The sequence below is a fragment of the Lepus europaeus genome, chromosome 7 (genome assembly GCF_033115175.1).
Source record: "Lepus europaeus isolate LE1 chromosome 7, mLepTim1.pri, whole genome shotgun sequence".
Classification (NCBI taxonomy): Eukaryota; Metazoa; Chordata; class Mammalia; order Lagomorpha; family Leporidae; genus Lepus; species Lepus europaeus.
In genome coordinates this window covers 128,083,775-128,107,149 of record NC_084833.1, presented here as the reverse complement: position 1 = coordinate 128,107,149, position 23,375 = coordinate 128,083,775, and the positions used below count along the sequence as shown (strand labels likewise).

The 23,375-nt window shown below is 41.0% G+C and overlaps 2 pseudogenes; both read right to left on the bottom strand.

Moving 5' to 3' along the window:
- Positions 1-7,335: 7,335 nt before the first annotated feature.
- Positions 7,336-9,362, bottom strand: LOC133764808 (pre-mRNA-splicing factor 38B-like; annotated as a pseudogene).
- Positions 9,363-22,435: 13,073 nt separating this feature from the next.
- LOC133764807 (neurturin-like) lies at positions 22,436-22,956 on the bottom strand (annotated as a pseudogene).
- Positions 22,957-23,375: the final 419 nt, after the last annotated feature.

Genomic DNA, 23,375 nt, shown 5'->3' with positions numbered 1-23,375 from the left:
AAACTGAACACTGTAATAAAGTTTTCAAGTCTGTGGGATTCAATATGGCTCCACGAGGATACTTGCATGTGGGCAGATTAGTCAGAAGTGCATACATATGTGATGAGTCACAATCCTTTTGTGGTAGGTGTCAGGTAAGTGCATGTTCTATGGAATGTGTGTGTGTGTTTCATGTGTGCTGTGTGTATGTGTATTCTGATGGGTGTGTGTATGTGTATATGTGGTATGTGTATGGTGAGTTCTGTAGTGTGTTATATGTGTGTGCTCTGTGGTATGTGATGTATGTATGTCCTATCATGTGGTGAACATGTTCAGGAGAAGTTCATGCTGAGTTGGTCCACAGACAGTAGACATGGTGCTGGGGAAGCAAGCTGAGTCTCAGCACATGTGAGTCTTTGAAGAGCTGAGGCATTACAGAAGCAATGACGTAAGAGGAGAAAAGCTGTCTTTGAAAGTGAATTCTTTTCAGACATAGGGGTGTTCTGGGTTGTGGCCTAGCACTAGGAAGTTAAAATGGGTTATCTGGGTTAGGGGAAGTGAAGTGTTTCGGGACTACTTAGAAATGGGGATGTGCAGGAATGAGATGACCCTGTGCAATACTACTAGTAAACAGGAAGTATGGGCAGGGTGAAAGTAGGTGGATTTGAGAGGATCAGTTTAAGGGGAAATGGGGCTATCCCTGTATAAATGTGTAAACATAAGTTGGTAACTGTGTGTGTGGGTAGATTCTGATCAGCTTTCCATACACATCAGGACTCCCCACAGCCTTACCTGTAGCTGCCCCAGTGCTCACATATGCCAATTTGCTTCTGAAGAGTTGTGATCCATTCTTGGGAACATATTCTCTATGTTATATTTTTTAATTTTCATCATAGAGATCTTTGACTTCCTTGGATAAATTTATTCCAAGGAATAATTTTAGCAATTTTCAATGGGATTTATCTTAGAAGTTCTTTCTCAGCTATGGCATTGTCTGTGTATACAAAGGCTGATGATTTTTGTGTACTGTTATTGTATCCTGCTACTTTATCAAACTATTATATGAGTTCCAATAGTCTCAATCTTTTGTATTCCTTATATATAGAACCATGTCATTTGCATATAGGGAATTTTTTGACTTCCTCCTTTCCAATTTGTATGATTTTTATTTCTTTTTTTCTTGTCAAATGGCCCTGGATAAAACTTCCCAGACTATATTGAACAGCAGTGATGAAAATGGGCATCCTTGCTTGGTTCTGGATCTCAGTAGGAATCCTCCAAACATTTCCACATCTAATAGGACACTGGCCATGGGTTTGTCATAGATTGTCTTCATTGTGTTAAAAAATGTTACTTCTGTACCCAATTTGCTTAGAGTTTTTAACATGAAAGCATTTGTATTTTATCAAATGTTTTCTCTGCATCTATTGAGATAGTCATATGGTTTTCATTTAGCCGTTTGTTAATGTGATGTATCGCATTGATTTGTGAATGTTGAACCATCCCTGTATAACAGGGATAAATCCCCCTTGGTCTGGATGTATGATCTTTCTCATGTATTATTGGATTCGATTGCCTAGAATTTTGTTGAGAATTTTTGTGTCTCTCTTCATCAGGGAAATGGTCTGTAGTTCTCTTTTTCTGCTTCATCTTTTTCAGGTTTGGGAATTATGGTGATGCTGCTTCATAGAATTAGGGAGGTGTCCAAAATTATTTTCAATAGCTTGAGAAGAATTGGAGTTCTTCTTTAAATGTCTGGTAGAATTCAGCAGTGAAGCCATCCAGTCCTGGGCTTTTCTTCGCTGGCAGGATCTTTATTACTGATTCAATTTCCATCTTGAATTTGGGTCTGTTTAGGTTTTCTGTGTATTGATGGCTCAATTTTGGTAGCTTGTATGTTTCCAGGAATCTATCCATTTCTTCCAAATTCCACATTTTGTAAGCATACAGCTCTTGGGAGTTATGTTTGAGATTCTTTTTATTTCTGTGATGCCTGTTGTTATATTTCCTTTTTCATCTTTAATTTTATTGATTTGGGTCTTCTCTCTCCTTTTAATGGTTAGTTGGACCAAGGGTGTGTCAATTTCTGTATATTTTCAAAACACTTGCTCTTTGCTGCTCTTTTGTAATTTTTGTTTCAATTTTATTGATTTCTTCTTTAATTTTAATTATTTTTTTCTCCTACTCATTACTTTTGGTTTACTGTTGTTTTTGCAGATTCTTGAGATGCATTGATAGCTCATTTATTTGGTGCCTTTTCCGTTTCTTGATGTAGGCACCAACTGCTATAAATTTTCCTCTTAACGTGGCTTTTGCTGTATCCCATAAGTTTTGATATGTAGTGTTCATCTTCATTGGTTTCCAGAAATGTTTTGATTTCTCTTTTCAACTTCTTCTCACAAGTACATGGAACTTTTTCTAAGATTGACCACATGCTAGGCCATAAAGCAATTCTCAGCACATTCAAAATAATCAAGATCAGACCATGCATCTTCTCAGACCATAAGAGAATGAAGCTTAAAATCAGCAACTCATGAATGTCTGGAACATAGGCAAACACATGGAGACTGAACAACATGCTCCTGACTGAACAGTGGTTCATTGGAGTAATTATATACCTTATTTTAAAATATCCATTTATTTATTTGAAAGTCACTCTTTGAGGGGGAAGAAAGAGAGAGAAAATGAGAGAGAGAAAGAGAGAGAGAGAGAGAGAGAGAGAGAGAGAGAGAGAGAGAGAGAGAGAGAGAGAGTCTTTCATTTGCTGGTTCACTCCTCCAAATGGCCACAGCCACAATAACCAGGACTGGACTAGACTGAAACCAGGAAACAGAAGCTTCTTCCAATTCCCCAACATGGTTTCAGGGGCCCAAAACTTGTACTATCTTCCACTGCTTTCCCAGGCCAGAGAAGAGACCTTATTGGAAGAGGAGTAGTCAGGACATGAACCAATGCCTGTATTGGGTATGGTCATAATAGGCAGAGGCTCAACCCACTACACCACAGTGCCAGCCCCCAGATAACTTTTTCATAAGCTGATTTATTTTGATTTATTGAGACAAGCTTTTTGAGTGTTTTTCTGTATGGACAAGACTTGTGTAAACTGATCAGCACAACCATTCAAATAATCTCTATATTCCCAGATCCTGGCTTCCCTTCTGCTTCCTCTGTAAGAGTCTCTCCATCCCTGCCTCAGTGAACTTGTCTTCAGATGGGAAGCAGGAGAAGTAGCACAAAAAGGAAGAAGCACCAGCCCTTGCTTTTGGTGCCATGCTTGGATGATATCTTTTGTTGATGCTGCAGATCATTTTTGTAATTAATCTTTGCTGAGAACTTTATAAAAGAAAGAGATGTGGTCTATGCTTGTTGGATATTTATCTATCCTTAGACAATATATCACTCTTTGACAGACTCAATGAACATACATGATCTCCACAGTCCACTCCTACAATGAAAACTTGTAAAGCACTATAGTATTTTATTATTATGTCAGTGCATGTTGTGGATGATGGGACTACACAATGTGTCATTTGTCAACAGAGCAGAGACTGTTAATAAGTTTCCCTTTTGTGCATTGGACTGTATTGTAGATCTACTCCCTTATAGTTCTCACCATGGAACTCAATTAGTGGAAAAGGAACTAGATGTGCCTCTTCCAGGCATATGCATTCAATCCTCTGTATTTTTCCATGTGCTTTCCTTTTCCAGTGGTCTGCAATGTCAATTAGCCAGGTTACCCTTGAAAATTGCCTGTACCAATGACAAAGTTTTCATCAATAGCAGCCCATAAATTATTACATGAAGAAGATTTGCCCTACTGACCTGCCCATACATCCTGAATTCTTATATAAGCAAGAAATATGGGCATAATATGCTGATTTAATTAAGGCCTTGTGTGTGACAAATGAAGTCATCATATAATGTGTTTTTTGCCCTGGCAAATGGTATTTAGAATATTGGATTAGATGTTAACATTTGTTTCTCTCTGGACTGCTTGTATGTTACATGTGTGAACAGGTATGGTTATGTGCTTTACATGTCCATTTACACTCCACATCTTTGGATATGCAACTAACTTTACTGAAGCTGAAATGAAGACAGCTTTAATCTCCAAGTCTCCCTCCAAGGGACCAGCAGAATATGCAAAGTGACAAACTTTGATGGAAATTTCAGTTACTGCACAGGAATTTGAACCACTATTTGGAATATTCTGCTTGGCTTCATCCAATGAGCAATGGTCCTACCTCATTGGAGTCATTTGTTTACTGTTAAGGACCATGGCAACCATAAATGTCTAGTTTCTCATTTTTCCATAAATAACCAAACATTATCTCCTATATTCAATAATTATTTATAAATCAGATTTTCCATATATGTACCTCATTTTTTTCTTAAATTCACACAGCAGCACCACATTTATATCTTCACTGTCCAAAACACAAATGGTAGTTTTTATGCCTTAGTAAATGAGTTCTTTTTTTTTCTTTTTTTAAACTTTTATTTAATAAATATAAATTTCCAAAGTACAGCTTATGGATTACACTGGCTTCCCCCCCATAACTTCCCTCCCACTCACATCCCTCTCATCTCCCACTCCCTCTCCCATCCCATTCACATCAAGATTTATTTTCAATTATCTTTATATACAGAAGATCAATTTAGTATATATTAAGTAAAGATTTCAATAGTTTGCACCCACACAGAAATACCAAGTGTAAAGTACTGTTTGAATACTAGTTATAGCATTAATTCACATTGTACAACACATTAAGGACAGAGATCCACATGAGGAGTAAGTGCACAGTGACTCCTGTTGTTGAGTTAACAAATTGACTCTCTTGTTTACGGCATCAGTAATCACCCTAGGCTCTTGTCATGAGTTGCCAAGGCTTTGGAAGCCTTTTGAGTTTTCCAATTCTGATCTTATTTAGACAAGATCATAGTCAAAGTGGAAGTTCTCTCCTCCCCTCAGAGAAAGGTACTTTCTTCTTTGATGGCCTGTTCTTTCCACTGGGATCTCACTCACAGAGATCTTTCATTTAGGTCTCTTTTTTGCCAGAGTGTCTTGGCTTTCCATGCCTAAAATACTCTTCTGGGCTCTTGAGCCAGATCCAAATGCCTTAAGGGCTGATTCTGAGGCCAGAGTGCTGTTTAGGACATCTGCCATTCTATGAGGCAGGATACACAGCAGAATTATAGTAAATAAGTTCTTTCATTTTGAAATCATCCTTGCCCAGTTACAGTTGTTCAAAAATATGTTTATTTGTTTATTTATTTATTATGTCTGCCAACAAAGCAAGAGAAGAACAGACAAAGACAGAGAGATCTTCCATAGACTGGCTCACTCTCCAAAAGGCAGAAATGTCCAGGGCGGGAGCAGTCCAAAGCCAGGTGCCTGGGACTCCATCATGGTCTCCCATGTAGGTGGTACTGGCTCAAGTACTACTACCATGTTCCACTGCTTTTCCTGGTGCATTAGCAGGAAACTGGAATGGGAGTGCTACAGCAGACTCAGCAAGCACTTTGATACAGGAAGTGGGCCTCCTACATGGTAGCTTAACCCACTGTGCCACAATATCAAACCCTTATGAAATACTTAAGTGCTCAAATTTTTTTTCAATATTCCTAACATCTAGGAATCACACTTTCTTTTTCACTATAAAAAGAAATTACTAGTGAGAAATGTAATACTGTTACTTCTCCAGTGCTTTCAGAAAGAAACTGTTTCTTTCTAGACTAAGCCATCACCATGTCTGTGACTTAGCAACCAAGAGTGAATGATCTGTAGGTATCACAAGTCTTAAACTGCACATATAAGCACCTCGGTCATCTGAACTTTCCTTTTACTCTCAGACACCTGAATCCTCAGGAAAACTGGTGTACATTCACACTCACATTCACACACACAGACACACACATACACAAACACACACACATACAGACACATGCACGCACATACACACACTCACATACACACACTGACACACACATACTCATACACAGTCACACACGCACATACACACACTAACACACTAACACACATTCACACACTCACACACACATACATACACACACCCATATTCACACATACATTCATGCTCAGACACACACCCTCACTCACACACACAGACACACACACATACACAAACACATAGACACATACACACGTACATACACATACACACACTCACACTCACACTGACACACACATACACACACCCATATACACACACTCACACTCAGACACACATTCTCTCACACACTCACACTCACACACACATGCAAAGTTTTTCCTCCATCTTACCCATAACTCCTCCCTTTTCTCTTCTCCACAACTAAGAATCCCCCTTCCTCCTTTATAAGAGGCCACTTTCTGATTACCCTATTCCCAGAAGATGCCCTGAGACATAGTTCTTGCTATCATTGCAGCTTGGGGACAGTATGTGTTTGCTAGGTGATTTATCTTTGGTTTCTGCTTCAAGATTCCATCTTTGGAAACTTACTCAAATCTAGCAGCTTTCTCATTGTGATTATGCTCTTGGAGGGTCGGTCTATGGTGATAAAGAATGAAATGAGAACATTCAAGCACAACGGATTGCATAACCGATTCTACTCACCTAATCACTGTCCTGCGTGGCTCTCAGTACAGTGTCAGGACTGTAACATGTCATCACTAAGGCCTCAGCAGCATTCTGTGACCTACTGATGACATCACTACCTTCCAGGGTCTCAGTGAGTAGTTGCAGGACATTGACTTTTTTTTTTAGACATTAATTTTTTTCTTTAATATAGTACTTTAAAAATCTGAGAAAGAATTCAAGGAGAAAAAGATTACATGTCATGTATTTCTTCAAATAAAAAAGGAAAACTAAGTGAATAAATTTTAGGCGTACTAACAGTGTCCCTTTGAGGTAGAATGCTAAAAGGACTTTTGATCAAATCACAGCCTATAAACCTCTGCATCAGAAACTAACTTCTCATAAATTCTCCCTAAGGTAACTGTGGAGAATATTAAGTATAACATATTAATAAGAGCCTTCCAAGATAATATACAGTGGACAAGAATGTTAATCCTACAACTGCTGCTTTCAAGTACACTGAAAACACATAATTCTCCTATAATAGACATCCAAGATTTCCATTTTTCAAAGTCTTTAGCATTCTATTACGAAAAGCACAGCCATGCTAAACTTCAGTACACAAACCGTAATCCCACACCTACAAAACAAAAATAGAATTAGTGGCAGTTTATTGCCTTATACAAATTTAACCAATGTGGCAACCATACCAACGGAATTAAAACATTTTCAGGACATATGTACAGAGTGTACATTTTTAAAACAAACAAAAATGCAAGAACAATCTGTGCATCATGTATCAAACTGAACAACTGGGTGAAAACAACAATGCAATAAATGAGATTACAAAGGCACTTCCCTACACAAAAGAGGAAATGAAAATGCAGCCTACAGGGAGCTTGAAGAGTGTGTAACTACTGCACAATCTCAACTTGGGGAGGAAAAAAAAAAGCAGGTTTAATCAAACATTTATAGGATTCAATGTGATCCACTTTTACAAAAAAAAATTTTCACACAGTCTCATCTTTGTTTTTATGTTGTTTTTCTTGGCTCTCTCGTTCTATACTTTGGCTCCTTCCACGATCGTGTTTGTCTGACTGGTCCTTACTGTCACCGTGATCTCGTTTGTGAGAACGTTCTTTGCTTCTGCTACGCTTTCTAGATTTCTCTTTGCTGGGACTATGTTCCCGTTTCTTTGATTTTTCAACACTGTCAGTTCTTCCTTGACTGCTGCTTCTACTTCGTTTATTTGATTTTTCTTTACTTTCATTTTTATGTTTACTTGATTTGTCTTTGCTCCTGCTTCTACTTCGTTTCCCTGCATTTCTACTTCTACGCTTCCTCTCCCTGCTTCCACTTCTGCTGTGTTTTTTCTTTCTTGGAATCTTTTTTGTCATCTCTATGCCGCCTGTCATCTTTGTCTTCTTTATGCTTCTTCTCTTCTACCTCACTCCTACTTCTCTGTTCCTTGGACCGTTCTCTTGACCATTCCCTTTCCTTTTCTCGGTCAGTCCCTCTTTCCTTATCATAGTCTCGATCTCGTCTTCTGCCTCTCTCATTTTCTCTCTTTCCTGATCCCTGTCCCTTCTGTCCCCTTTCCTATCACGACTTCGACTGCGACTTCTATGCCTTTCTCTACTCCTGCTACGCCTGCGTTCCAACCCCCGATCGATACTTCGGGATCTTCGCCTTTCTTTCTCCCTTTCTTTGGCTTCACGCTCTAGTCATTGCCGTTCTTTCTCTCTCTCTAATTCTCTATCAAAACTAGAAGACCCGTGGCCCTCTCGATGGTGACTTCTACTTCTTGATCTTCTTGGGGACCTCCGTGGACTCAGTGATCTCCTTGGAGACCTTGAACGTCTGCGTTCAACATGTCTGTCTATTTCCTCAGTCCCTTCCTTCCCGTCTTTCTTGATTTTTCTAGGTCGAGTTTTAATCTGTTGATCAATATTCTTCTGAACTGGAACTGGAATTCTTGGAAACAAGGTAGACGACCACTCCAGTTTTGTAAGAAAAGATCGCAGCATTTCTCCAATGGTCATTACACAGCCTCCACCAGCCTTCACATCTAGGTCCGCATGAAGGCCTTCTTGCTATGCCCTCTCACAGCTCAGGACATGTTAGTCGGCTATTGTCAGTCCCAAACACACATTTAAGTGTGTATCGCTGCAGATATCTCTGCATCATCAAGGAAGGATTCAAACCAGTCCCATAGATCTGTGGGTGGCTGTGCATACCTAGAATGATATAAGACTTGTCAAGCTTATGTGAATTAAAATGAATGATTTATTAGACATGTAGATAAATGTATGCCTACCTTATATACATAAATCCAAGGGCTGTAATATATGGTGAGTCTGTGTGTGTTATTAGACCCATCGCTTGCGTGCGCGTTAACTTCAAAGTAAATAATTTATATAACAGACAAAATGCTGTGGAAACAATTCCTCCTGTTCCAACACCTCGAACTTCTACTCACCCCTCCGCACATCCCGGTCTGGTCTGCTGTCTTCCTGCTTCCTTTCTCCCATGGTTCAACATGTGTGACCTTAAAGTAGATCTCGTCCACCACCTCGTGGTAGGTCTTGACCTCCTAGAGCTGCACTTTGAAGTAAGGCGACGACAGGATGTTGGTCAGGATCATGGGGTTAAGGTTCATGGTGTTCTCGCTGCCCCACAGCGGCAACACATTGCCCAGCTTGCCCGAGACGGCCGGCTTCGTGGCGTCTGCTGCTGGGCCGCGGCCGCGGCCGCCTGGTGCTGCGGCTGCGAGTTGCCTGTCCGCGCCGGGCTGTTGTTACCCATGTTGCGGCGGAAGGAAGGAGGGAGGGAGAGGGAGGGGGAGGGGGCCCAGCTCAATCTCTCCCTTCGGGACAACGGTCCGGGACCCCACTCCATGGAACGCCGTCGGGAGAGGGGGCCGCCTCGCTGAGCCCCAGCCGGAGAAGGGAGGGCAACCGGGGACACCGACGGACGGACCTCGGGCCGCCGGCACACGGCGAGACGCGGACCCCGAAAAACTCCAGCAGAAGGCAAGCCGGCGGCCAGGGAGCGCGATCTCTTCCGCCAACTAGGACATTGACTTTAACATTTACATATTTTACTTGATACAAAAATAAGAAGATAGATTAGTTGGATTAAACAAGAAAGGCATTCGATGTGTCTAGTGAAACTGTTATATTAAATCTCCTCAATGGTGAGAATATGGGTGTGTCCAAGAGGATTAGGATTAGAGTCATGCTTATTGTTGTTTTATGGAAGATAGTGAATACTAGTAGTAGTAGTATTTAACTTATGTACAAGCATAATAAAATGTTTGAAAATATATATTTACATTGATTAATCTTTTATTTATTTATTTATTTATTTATTTTATTTTTAGACAGGCAGAGTGGACAGTGAGAGAGAGACAGAGAGAAAGGTCTTCCTTTGCCGTTGGTTCACCCTCCAATGGCCGCTGCGGTAGGTGTGCTGCGGCCGGCGCACCACGCTAATCCGATGGCAGGAGCCAGGTGCTTCTCCTGGTCTCCCATGGGGTCCAGGGCCCAAGCACTTGGGCCATCCTCCACTGCACTCCCAGGCCACAACAGAGAGCTGGCCTGGAAGAGGGGCAACAGGGACAGGATCAGTGCCCTGACCGGGACTAGAACCAGGTGTGCTGGCGCCGCAAGGCGGAGGATTAGCCTAGTGAGCTGCGGCGCCAGCTACATTGATTGATCTTTAAACAATGTATACATATATCAAAACATCCATTGCATCCCATAAATATATAGAACTTTTGTAAAATTTTTAAAGAAAATTTGAAAGTTTTTAAATGTGGGATATATGTACATATATATGTGTGGGTTTAAAAAAATTCATTTATCCATACAGCACTCCACCTCATCACTTCCCATTTAATCTGAGAGAACAGATAGCCCTTGACTTTTTTTTAAAGATTTATTTTATTTATTTGAAAGACTTACAGAGAGAGGTAGAGACAGGGAGAGAGACGTCTCCCACCCGCTGGTTCAGTCCCCAGATGGCTGCAATATCCACAGCTCTGCCAATCTGAAGGCAGAAGCCAGGAGCTTCTTCCAGGTCTCCCACATGGGTGCAAGGGCCCAAGGACTTGAACCATCTTTTACTGCTTTCCCAGGCCATAGCAGAGAGCTGGTTCGGAAGAGGAGCAGCCTGGAATAGAACTGGCTCCCATATGGGATGCTGATGCTTCAGACTAGTGCTTTAACCCTCTGTGCCACAGTGCCAGCCCAAGCCCTTGACTTTTTAATCCCTGGCTCTTATCAGGAATTCTGTTGCATCAATCCTCCTGGTCCCAGTCTATGTCATATGAAAATTTCCAGGTCCTCTTATAGAATTTCAACTCTGGGGCTACTTCATTCTACCTACTACCCAGTATAGACTATATTTCAAATGTGAGAGTCAATATATGTTTACTTTTGATGACCATATACTAGCCTTTTTCATTCTCCTTGTCACGGTACTTCCCATCATTCCTCATGAGCACTGAATGAAGATGAGGTTTATAAAGAAATTCTCACCCTAGTTACCTAGCAGAAAAAAAGAAAGTTAAATTGAGATATAGAAACTATCTTCCATATATCAAAATGTTCAAAATTAGCAGGTCAAACTATCCCAAGTAATTGGGAGGACACGTAGGAAGGAGGAATCTTCAAGAAGTAAAATTCAGTTTAAATCCCTGTAACAATATTGCAGAGCAATTAGGCAACACCTTATAAAATGAATAAGTGTATAAGCCATGGCTGTATAATCTCACTCCATAAAGAAACATTCAGAAGAATGATATTCATTGCATTGTTTATGCTATCAAGGTGTCATAATTTTTAGTTTCCAACTAAAGAGGAAAGGATGAGCAAATTACAGGTGGTGCATGATAGAGAATTCATTCCTAATTAGAGAAATCAAGTCAATTAAAGTCTATGCCTGGGGGTGGTGCCCTTGCATAGTAGGCTAATCCCCCACCTGTGGGACTGGAATCCCCTGTGGGCTCTGGTTCATGTCCTGTCTACTCCTCTTCTGACCTAGCTCTCTACTTATGGCCTGGGAAATCAGTTAAGATGTTCCAAGTACTTGGAACTCTGCACTTGGCATAAGAGACCAGAAAGAAGCTCCTGGCCCCTGACTCCTGGCTTCTGATAAGCCCAGGTTCAGTCCTTGCAGCCATTTTGGGAGGGGGAACACCTTTCTCTCTCTCTCTCTCTCTCTCTCTCTCTCTCTCTCTCTCTCTCTCCCCCTCCCTCTCACTACAGCTCTCAAAGAAATAAGTAAAGATCTTTTGAAAAATAATGTATACTTCTATCGGCGGAGTTTTAGGAAAGAACTGGTGATCAGAGATTTAAAAAAAATACAACTCAAGGAAATACAAGTGGCTACCATAAAAGGCTAATGACTTGAGGTGTTATTAAACCAATTCTCTGAAATATTTAAACAAGAAAAAAGGAAGAAAAACCTTGTCCAAAAGTAAGCATGGTCCATATTAGGTCTAGATCTAAGAGAAGCTTTGTTCTGACTTTATTTTCAATCTCTGGTATAGCAAATCACTGCAGATTTTATGGTTTAAAATCAAATCTGGAAGAGCGGCAAGATGGCAGCAGAAAGGAAGGGCGCACACTGATAGTCCGGGAAGAGACAGTTTAATATAAGTGGAGATACTGCAGGGTCAAGGAAGAGTAGGGAAGAAACAGCAGAGGAAACTCTTCCAGAACTAGTGATTCACAGTGGACCTGCATGGAGAGCGTGGGAGCCCAAGTTCAGGACACCAGCGGCAGACTCAACACACCAGCACTGGAATGCAATGTTAACCAAACCTAAATAGCCCGAGACACCAGCAGAAAAGTGGAAAGAGGAGACTAGAGGGAACGAGGCTTAAAACCCCATGGGGAAAATTTCACCAGGCTAACTAGAAGAGAGAGAGGAAAAAAAAAAGTGACCGATACGGACACGAGTTTCTCTCTCTCCGCTCACCTCTCAAAAGCGAGCAAGACAAAGAGCAGGTGCCATTTTGGACATACGTCATAAGCAGAGTGACCGCAGGTCTGCACAGGCCCTGAGCCTAGCAGAAAAACCTGACTCTGAGGGGAGGGGTGAAATAACAGGAGATTAGGATCTAACTTGGCAACCCAGTGGGAGACTGCAGGAGAATTGGAGCCCACACTGAGGACAGCACAGATTCCCTGTGTGGTCCTTGGGAAAGAGCTTCTGATCTCTGGCTCCTGTGGGTATATCATTCGCCTGCTAACTACCTCCAATTACGTTCAGCTGTGCGGAATTACTTCCCTTTTGAATCAAAAAAAAAAAAAAAAAAAGAAAGAAAGAGAGATTTACCATGCCTAACCTGGGAGTGTCATCTTTGACACACCCTCAGCCCTGAGGAACCAAACACAGCTCTCAGGCCACACCCATCTCAAGTCTCTAAGGATCTATAGAAAGCAGAAAATCCACTTATTCTAGAGTCACAGTATAAAAAGAAAAAAACACCACAGTGAAGAAACCAAATATCTCCAACATGCCAAACAACAAACGCAAAAACCAAGCAAACAAGAACAAGGAAGACATTATGACGCCCCCAGATGAAAAAGACACCCCAATTCAAGATTATGAAGATGATGAGATTGAAGAAATGCAAGAAGCGGATCTCAAAAAATTGATAAGAACATGAAGAAGTTCTCAAAAACAAATTCTTGAACTACAGAAATCCTTCATGGACAAGATAGAAAATCTCTCTCGTGAAAATGAAATATTAAGGAGGAATCAAAATGAATTGAAACAACTAGTGGAACAAGAAATGGTGATAGTGACGAGAAACCATAATGAAATGAAGAATTCAATAGATCAAATGACAAACACATTAGAGAGACTTAAAAACACAATGGGCAAAGCAGAAGAGAGAATATCAGACTTAGAAGACAGAGAACAGGAAAGGAAACAGGCAAACCAAAGAAAAGAAGAAGAAATTAGAAATCTAAAAAACATTGTCGGGAATCTACAGGATACTATTAAAAAACCCAACATTCGGGTTCTAGGAGTTCCTGAAGGCATGGAGAGGGAGAAAGGATTAGAAGGCCTTTTCAGTGAGATACTAGCAGAAAATTTCCCAGGTTTGGAGAAGGACAGAGGCATCTTAGTATAGGAAGCTTAAAGAACCCCTAATAAACATGACCAAAAGAGATCCTCACCACGACATGTTGTAATCAAACTCACCACAGTGAAACATAAAGAAAAGATTCTAAAAGGTGCAGGAGAGAAATGTCAGATTACTCTCAGAGGATCTCCAATTAGACTCATAGGAGACTTCTCATCAGAAACCCTACAAGCTAGAAGGGAATGGCGAGACACAGCCCAGGTACTAACAGAGAAAAACCGCCAGCACAAAATATTATATCCTGCAAAGCTCTCATTTGTGAATGAAGGTGAAATTAAGACTTTTCATAGCAAACAGAAATTGAAAGAATTTGTTGCCACTCGTCCTGCCCTGCAAAAGATGCTTAAAGATGTGTTACACACAGAAACACAGAAACATGGTCATCAATATGAAAGAAGGTAAAGTAAGGAAACCTCACAGCAAAAGATCACAGGAAGCTCAATCTCTCTTTGACATAGAATTAAAATCTGATGCTCTGTTAAAGCAATATGTTAAAGTAATCTACTATGTTCGCTTGATGTCTGTTAAATGCTAACTGTTCAAAAACTGCTGAAGTTTTATTAAGAGCTATGGGTTATTTAAATATGTGCTTATTTTCAAAGATTTGAGTAATCACCTTGTAACAATGATCAAATTTGGTCTATATTATGTCATGATTTTAAGGAATCTTATTTCCACCAGATATGTTGGATTTTGAGCTTTCTTGGCATTCTTGACAGGCATTTAAAAAATCAAAGTTTCAAACAATCTGGACTCTAAAATTTCCAGTAAATCCTGGACTTTGGTTTTTCCAGTTTGGGCCCAACTGAAAAAATTGAAGGACTTATGCCTCTCGTCTTGTAGAGACACCAACTAAACAGGCTATTTGGATTATATAAGAAGTACTGTCAAGATGTGATGTGGTACCAGACTTTAAGTTTCTATAATGGAAAATGCTATTAATACAAATGTTTGAGAATTAAAAAGTCTAATGATCTTGTGTTACTAGACATGATAGTTATCTTAATGAGAAAGCCCCAGAGGCCTAAATGTTAAATACTTGTAAAATCCTACAGGTGCTTTCAAAAATACTGTGAAGTAAGCAAGTGCCTCTTGGTTGATGAATTTTTTAATTTAAACATGGCGACTTAAAGTCTTTTGTTATCCAGAGTTAGATATGATTTGCTGCTCATAAAACTAAAGCATTGTTGGTTCTGTGTTTAGTTGTCCTCCTGTAGGTTCCTATGGACTTTTTCCAGCCACTTCTATTGTATTCAGTACTTTGGGATGGCTCTGTAAACAGATGAAGCCAATAATGTATTAACAGTACCAACTGAGAGAAAGTATGGTTAACTGAGGTTACTAAAAAGAAAAAGCAATTCAAATCAATTGGCAATCTGCAAAAAGAGTTAAAGATTTTAAAAGCTATTATTAAAATTGCTATATTTGTCTATTACGTTATGTTATATGTGTGTACATATTGTACGTCCACATGGGAAAATTTTATTAAGAGTTTTATTTTAATTGGCTTATACATAAGATTGTCTATAAATTTAAGCTGCTAAAATTAATCAAATATACATTTTAATTCATGTGACCTGAATCTCTGCATCATATGTTTTATACTTGTTGGTAGAAACAAACTAAAAAACATTTTATAAGGTTGTGCTTAAGTTTACTGGTTAAACAAACTACACCATGTTAGATATTTAAGAGGTGTTTTCAAATACATGATTCTTAAAATTTATAGAAGGCATTGGACCTTCTGGTAAATGTTTTCTTAAGTTGTTATCTAATGGTGGAAACTGTTTGCTAAGTATTCATGTGATATTGCTATTGTCAGCAAGCGATCTAGGACTTGCTCCCTCATTTCTCTATTCTAAGCCCAACTTGTTCTTTTATTTCTCTATTCTCTTCAAGGTAGGAATCTAATTCTATTATGAAGGAATCTGTAGGATGCACAATTTAATCTTTAGACCTTATAAAAGAGATGGCTAACATTTTTCTGTAATAGCATAGCCAAAATAAGAGCTTAAATAATAAACTCATAGCTAGATTTACTTCGCCATCAGCGAAGAAAACAGTAAGTAGAAAAAAAACTCCCTTTCAGACCGAAGGGAAAGAAAGTTTTAAAGTGAGAATATAATTTTCCTCATGGGCATTGTCTACCTTACAAAAACTACTACAGAACATGCCTGTGACTATAGACTTGTAATTCAGGCCACCGAAGATTAGAGATGGGACACAGGCACTCCCTTGACTTGCATCGTCTGGTCTGCTTCAACACAAACCAGGAGGAAAAGAAAGCTAGGCATCAGAAGCAATGGGTGGCAGGCCTATTAATGGCTGATCTCTACAGTGATCTGCCCTCAAGGAGACCCAACAGGCCTGTCCACTGCAGTGGCTTTCAATGTGGTAAGCCTGTGCTTCAGCAGAAGTCAGCTTGTGAAGAGCCCTGGCAGCTCTGCCAAGAGTTGGATCCCTGGAAATGGACCTGCCCTGGAGTCGAAGGATGCCCAGGTCAGAGCCACAGATGTTATTGGCTCTAAGCTGAAAAGCCCTTCACTCAGCCCAACTTCCAGAGTGACCACTGCAGCTGAGGGGATGGTCAAGTAGAGTCAGCAACATTGCAGGCAGAACTGTAAATTTCTTGTTAGAGATGCCCCCTGCCTTTACCTGGCCAGCTCTCCTCCCAGGCCAGCCAAGTAATGAAAGTCAACAGAGTGCCTTCCCCTAGGAGGTTCACACCTCCCTTAGGATATACCCCATGTGAAGAGATAGATAGGTCTGGGCCTCTTAACTTACAAGGCCTAAAGCCCACCAGATTATTATCAAGCCCCTTCTGTCAGGTTCTATTTGCCTCTCAATCAGAAAACTTAATTGTATCTTAGACAGCACCTTTCTTAGCTCCTCTAATAATGACTCTGTCCTTTGTTCTAGACCCTGTCTAGCTCACTTGGGCCTCATTCCTTTGTAATTGTAACCTCTACTCTACCTCCAATGGCTCTACTCTCAACCTGTGTGTACTGATGGTCCTCTTACCCACTTAATGCTGTATAATTGTTCAAACCTGGTAAATGCCACTCTTAGGATCATTGGTTACTATCCTCACTCTGTCTTTTATGACCTTGTCTAAATATGAGCAGAGTCGGCAAACTTGGAAGGCTTCCATAGCCTTGGCAACTCATGACGAGAGCCTAGGGTGGTTACTGGCACCATAAACTAGTGTGTCAATTTGTTGGGTCAACAAAGGGAGTCACTGTGCACTTGCCCCTCATGTGGGGTCTCTGTCCTTAATGTGCTGTACATTTTGATTTAATGCTATAACTAGTACTCAAACAGTATGTTTCACTTTGTGTTTCTATGTGGGTGCAAACTGTTGAAATCTTTACTTAATATATACTAAATTGATCGTCTGTATATAAAGAGAATTGAAAATGAATCGATGTGAATGGAAGGGGAGAGGGAGTGGGAGAGGGGAGGGTTGCCTGTGGGAGGCAAGTTATGGAGGAGGAAACCATTGTAATCCATAAGCTGTATATTGGAAATTTATATTCATTAAATAGAAGTTAAAAAAAAAGAAAAAAAATCAAATCTGTTATGAATGTTAAAATACAAATCTGTTGCCTCATAGTTCTGGAGATCAGAAGTCCAATCCAGGAACAAGGGTCTAAGATCAATGTATGGGTGTGGTTAGTTCTGAATGGAAGCTATGAAGAATCCATCCCTGCCTCTGGACCCTGCCTCTGGAGCTTCCAGAGGCTGCCTGCCTGCAGCCTTCGTCTCTTGTTCAGTTTTCATCTTCATATGGAATCTTGCCAAAACCTGCCTCCACTGTCATACTTTCACTCTAGCTACCACCCTCTTTGCTCCCTTCACACAGGACTGTATGATTATGTTGACCTCATTCGGTCACCCATATAAAGTTTTCTAGTTAAAAATCTTTGACTTAACCACATCTGCAAAGTCTGTGTTGCCACACAAAGTGCCACATTCACAAGCTGTGGGGATTGGAGATTGACATTTGGGGAGGGAGTGCATATTTTCAATCTCACCAAGATAATGCCAAAACACATCATTGAGACTGCACCTTTAGTATAATACAGTAGCATGAGTGTAGAAATCTCACAGGAAGCATAAGCAATAGGGAAATATAGCTGCATACAAATATGTAAACATGCTGAATAAAGCAAAGAAGAATGAAGTAAAGAAACAAAAAATCTAGTAGGAAATGCTACCTAATCAAAGAAATTCAAGATAATTATTCAAGCTCTAAATTTTAGGCAACTGGACTCAACAAGAACTGTAGGGTGATATGGTCAATTCAAAGAAACAAAAATAGAAGTGGAAGTTTAGAGTTGTGAAAAAAAACTCTAAGACAGCTCTTGACGGAGAAAATAAGTAAATTGAGGCAAAAAAGAATAAAACTTAAAATAGAGAATAGTTTAAATATTTATAAGGTAAGTGCAAAGGAACCGTATAATCATAAAATTAGGGAATAATAGATGTTAAAAAGAATTGCTAAATGATGCAACAAAGTAACAATTAGTGTTTCTGAAGTAAAGAGTTTAAGAAATAAGCAAGACAACTTACAAGAGAAATTGAAAATGCTCATGGAAAATAAAAGAATAAGACATTTGTTTGGTGCCAAAGTTTTTTGAATTTCATATAAAGTTCTTTTTCATAATATGTGTTTTCTGTGAACTTTTTGAAGACACTTGATGCTGAGATTGAAGCATGATAGACACTTTCCACAAACTTTTAAAGAACCTCTGTGTAGCAGTCACTAAATAATTGGTTACTAAATTACTGATGACAGTTTTCTAAATTTAAATGGAAGAAAAATGGAGCAGTAATCAGGGAAATGCAAGCTAAAATTACAACACATGTGGTACCATATGTGCTGACTTTCAGAGAATAAAAGCCAGATATTAAGTGCTGGCTAGGATCCCAAGCAGTGGAGACTCACATTTTTGATGTGTAAGAATATAAGGAGGTAACACTGCTCTGAAGAGTACATTGAGAATAGTTTTTTAATGTGTGTCCTTTGATGCAGTGACTCCACCTCTAGCTACACATTCCATAGAAATGTCAGTGCACAGCAGAAATGTATAGAAATGTAATAGAAAACAAGGCAAAACAAGGACAAATTTAGTTCCAAAGATCTATAAATCAGAGAAAAGATACATTTGGTAGAATATATTTGTACACTAGAATACTATAAACAATCAAAATATATGAATTGGGAAAATATGGATAAATTTTGAAATCACTCTTTTAAGAAAAAAGGCAAAATATGCAAGGATACATTCAGGATGATAATAAGTGTAATGTTTGGGGATTAAAACTATATCTCTAGATTTATGTGGGTACAGTTTTATCTTTATTTTAATTGTTTTATTTTATTTCCTGAATGTCAGAGAGACAAATAGAGAGAGAAAGGAGCAAAGTATGTAGTAGGGAAGAGGGAGAGGGAGAAAAAGAGAATCAGGAGGAGAGAGAGAGAGAAGAGGAGAGACAGAGAGAGAGAAGAGAGAAAGTCAGAGAGAGAGATGCCTTCCATCTGCTGATTCAGCTAGATTCTAGCTAGAGCTAGACCAGGCCAAAGCCAGGAGCCTGGAACTTCATCTGGGCCTCCTGGGTGGAAGCCAGGGACCCCTGCTGACTCCCAGCATGTGCCTTAGCAAGAAACTGGATCAGAAACAAAACCAGAACTTGAAATCAGGCTGTTTGATATGAGCTGTGGGTTGCAAGCAAATTGCTGTACTAAACTTGTGCCCCTATATCAATGCATACTTACTTGGAAACAGTATAAATCATATATTTAATCAAATAATTTTGTACTTGTCATGTTAAAAATATAAAATAAGAATTCATTAGCAGTTTTCTCAACAGAAGGAGCAAGTAAAATTAATGAAATCTAGGAAGGATTCACACAGACTTATATCTGTCTCTAATGCCTGCTTCTTTTATTTCTAATGAAACATGAGAAAGCTAAAATTTTACAGTTAAGTGGTAGACACAAAGGTGTTCATTATGTTATTCTCCACACTTCCATGTTTTCTTCTAATATATCATGATTTGAAAAAAAAATGATTGGATTCCTGAGGTTATAGTTTTTTCATAGTGATGATCTTGGCATAATAATCAGGAGAAGGGAAGCGGAATTCCAGTTTGGAACCAATCACCCATACAGAGAAAGACAAAATGTGCAGTTGTCATTTGCACACTGTGGTCACAGATGTCTCACACAAACCCTAACAATAGCTGACACTTTAAACATTGATCAGGTATTTTGCTGAATATTGTATGTGGATTATGACATCAGGATGGGATGAAAACCCAAGTCAAATTCAAAACCAAATGAGTTCTAAAATTTACTATAGTGGCTGTTAATTGCTAAAAAGAAATTCAGGTTGCAAAAGGCATTTATGCTTGGGGATAAACTGATATCAGACAGTGTAGACTTATCATTTTCTACTAGACATCAAATTCTTTTTCCATTTTAAACTGAGTTCAATGGTAGCTTTGCATAAACAATCAGAAATCTTGAAAGTCATAGTTGGATTTTGTTGGTCACAGTAAAGATAAGATGTAGAATTGAATGAGAATGGACTGATAGGACAAAAGTTACATAGTATTTCAGAAGCATGCTGGCTCCCTTCAAAGATGTAGGAAGTCAATGTTGATAAGTTTCCTTTGCTGAACACTCACCGTGTGTCAACCACTGCTCTCTGGGACCTGCAAACAGCCTCTCCTTTAATTCTCAAAGTGACCCTGAGATACATGTGCTTAGCTTTTCTTCCTTGATGGAACTGGTCATGAAAGCACACATTTTAAGTTAGTTTTCCAAAGTCTCAAAATCATTCTGTCAAGCAGGCACAATTCAAGAGCTCACCTTCTTAACTACAATGAAATGCTGGCAGTCATGGTATGCAAAAGTGGTAGGAAAATATATTTGTAGCTAACAGCTGACCAGTGGAGAGACGACAACATCATGATTTAGCAGTCACAAGAATTGCAGTCTGCCAATTTTCAGATTTGATTATGTTTACAGCCTTTATCTCTACTGTTTAGGAAGAATTTTTTTATTGTTTTGTTCTTACTTTTTGTCAAATGTTTTACTTAGTGGAGGGTTAAGTCCATTGGTTTGTTCGGAAAGTTCATCTTCAGTTACAAATGAGAGCTTTTCTGGGAATGATCTGAGCACCCAAGTATGGGAAATAGAAAACTACTAATACATATCGTCAGAAAAGTCCTCCACCACAACACATTATTGTCAAACTTTAAAAAGTAAAACATAAAGCAAAGCTCCTAAAATGTACCTGAGAGAAATGCCAGCTTAACTTCAAAAGTCTCAAATTAAATTATCAGCTGATACCTCATCAGAAACCCTACAAGCTAGGAGAGAATGCAGAGAAATGGTCCAAGTCCAAAAATAAAAATGAAAAAAAAAAAGGAAAAAAAAATCAAAACCCATTCAACCCAAAATATTATCCTCAGTAAAGCTCTTAGTTGTAAGTAAAGGTGAAATAAAGGCCTTCCAAACAAATGGAAAGAATTAGTCGCCATTCATCCACTTTTACAAATTACGTACCTAAGGATGTTCTGAAACACAGAACCAGAGAAGGATATTCAGCATCATGAAAGCATATGAAGGCAGAAAATCTAGTAAAAGTCCAAACCTTTTAAAGCTTTTTCATTTTATTTGAAAGGCAGAGTTGCAGAAAGATGAGGGGAGAGAGAGACAGAGATAGACAGATCTTCCACCTGCTAGTTTACTCTCCAATAGACCACAATGGCCAGGGCTGGACCAGACCAAAGCCAGAAGCCAGGGACTTCTTCCATGTCTCCCACATGGGTGCAGGGACCCAAGGGCTTGGGCCACTGTACACTGTTTTCCCAGGTGCATGAGCTGGGTTGGAAGTAAAGCAGTCAGGACTTGAACTGGTGCCCATATGGGATGCCAGCTCTGCAGTTGGTGGTGTAACGCACACACCACAACATCAGCCCCAAAGGTACAATCTTAACTGACGTAAAAAGCACTAGGCCAAATGGTTACCTCTCACTTTTTGTCTTTGCCATATTTAAAACTAGTATACATGATTGTCCCTTGAAAATTCTCATCTGTTTCTCTCTTGATCTTATTATTGATTTCTTGTATTTCTCCTGGAATTGTATTTTTCTACTAGTAACACACATTCACTATTCCGTGTGGGCTCTGATTTATCCCATCATGCAATCCTCCTTGACATACCTGGCTGTGATCTGTTGCTCCTGTTTCCTTACAGCTTAAGCCTTAAATGTAACTTTAGACCATATTCTCTATTGAGAAATTCTTTGTAGCTTTGCAAACGGCATCTCAAGCTCAGCAAATCTGAAATGAAAACCACAGCATTCATTCTTCTTTTATGCTTGTGTAAGGCATTACTACCAGCTAGCCTGACCCACATTACCAAAATACGATTTTTTCCTTGGACTCCTTCCTCTTTCATGTAATGATTTCATCTGGTGTCAAATCCTGTTACTTCTAGTTCCTCCCTTTTAAGTCTTTATTCTACACTTTATTTACACGCAGAGTATAAAATGAGGAAGAGTGGCTGCTCATTAAATTTTTTTTTCCCGAGTTCCCACGCTTTAGCTCAAGGCAGTTATCGCGAGAGTCCCCCGGCCATGAGGCCGTCCTCCGCGCACGCGCAGTCCGTCGCGGCGTGCCTTCAGGCCCGGTGAGGGAGGGTCACACGCACGCGCACTGGCGCGCTGGAGCTCCCGCACCTTGTCATAGTGGTTGTACACGCCCAGGAAGGACACCTCGTCCTCTTTGGCCATCGGGCGGCGGCAGGGCTGCGCGCGCACGCGATCCCGAGGTCATGGACGCGCGTGGCCGCCCCGCACGCGCCTGCGCAGTAGCCTAACAGCTCAGTCTCGTCCGACGCGTAGCTGAGGCCCCGCTCGCTCACGCGCACCTGGAGCTCGCACAGCCCGCACCCCAGGCCGCGCGCCGCCGCCGAGGCCCTGCCCGACGGCGCGGACCTGGGGCCGGCCCGCCCACGGCGTCAGCTCGCGCAGCTCCACGGCGTCCGGCGCGCCCTGCAGCAGTGCCCGGTACTGGGCCAGGCCGGCAATCCGGGCGTCCAGGGTCCGAGGCGGGCGGCGCAGCGGGGCCAGCGCGGGTCCGAGGCCCTCTGGGCACATCCAGACAGTCAGCAGAGAACTGCACAGCGCCCAGGCCAAGGCCGCCGCCTTCCAGCGCTGCATGCTGGGCCTGCGGGCAGGGGAGGGTCAGCCGCGCGCCGCGGACACCGCCGGGCCCCCTGGCTTCGGACGGCTCCTGCTTCCTGACCCATGGCGCCCACGGGAGACGCAGGAAGGAACCACCGAGCCAGGTTGTGGGGTGCCGGGCTGAGTGCCGGGGTACAGGGACGCCACCCCATGGGGGAGGGGTTGCCCCAGGGTGCTTCCCCCAGGAGCTGATGACAGAGTCCAGGCATGACGGAAGGTAGGCGCTGGCCCAGCACCAGTGCAAGGCCCGAGGCTGGACCGAGCTCCAGGTCGCCTAGCAACAGCAGGGCTGCAGCCTGCTGCCTGGGGCAGGGGCGTCCCCAGCAGGTGGCGCTGTGGGGCCGGGGTGCCAGGGGTGCCGCGGGAGGCAGGGCTCTGTCCCCTGCCCAGAGAGG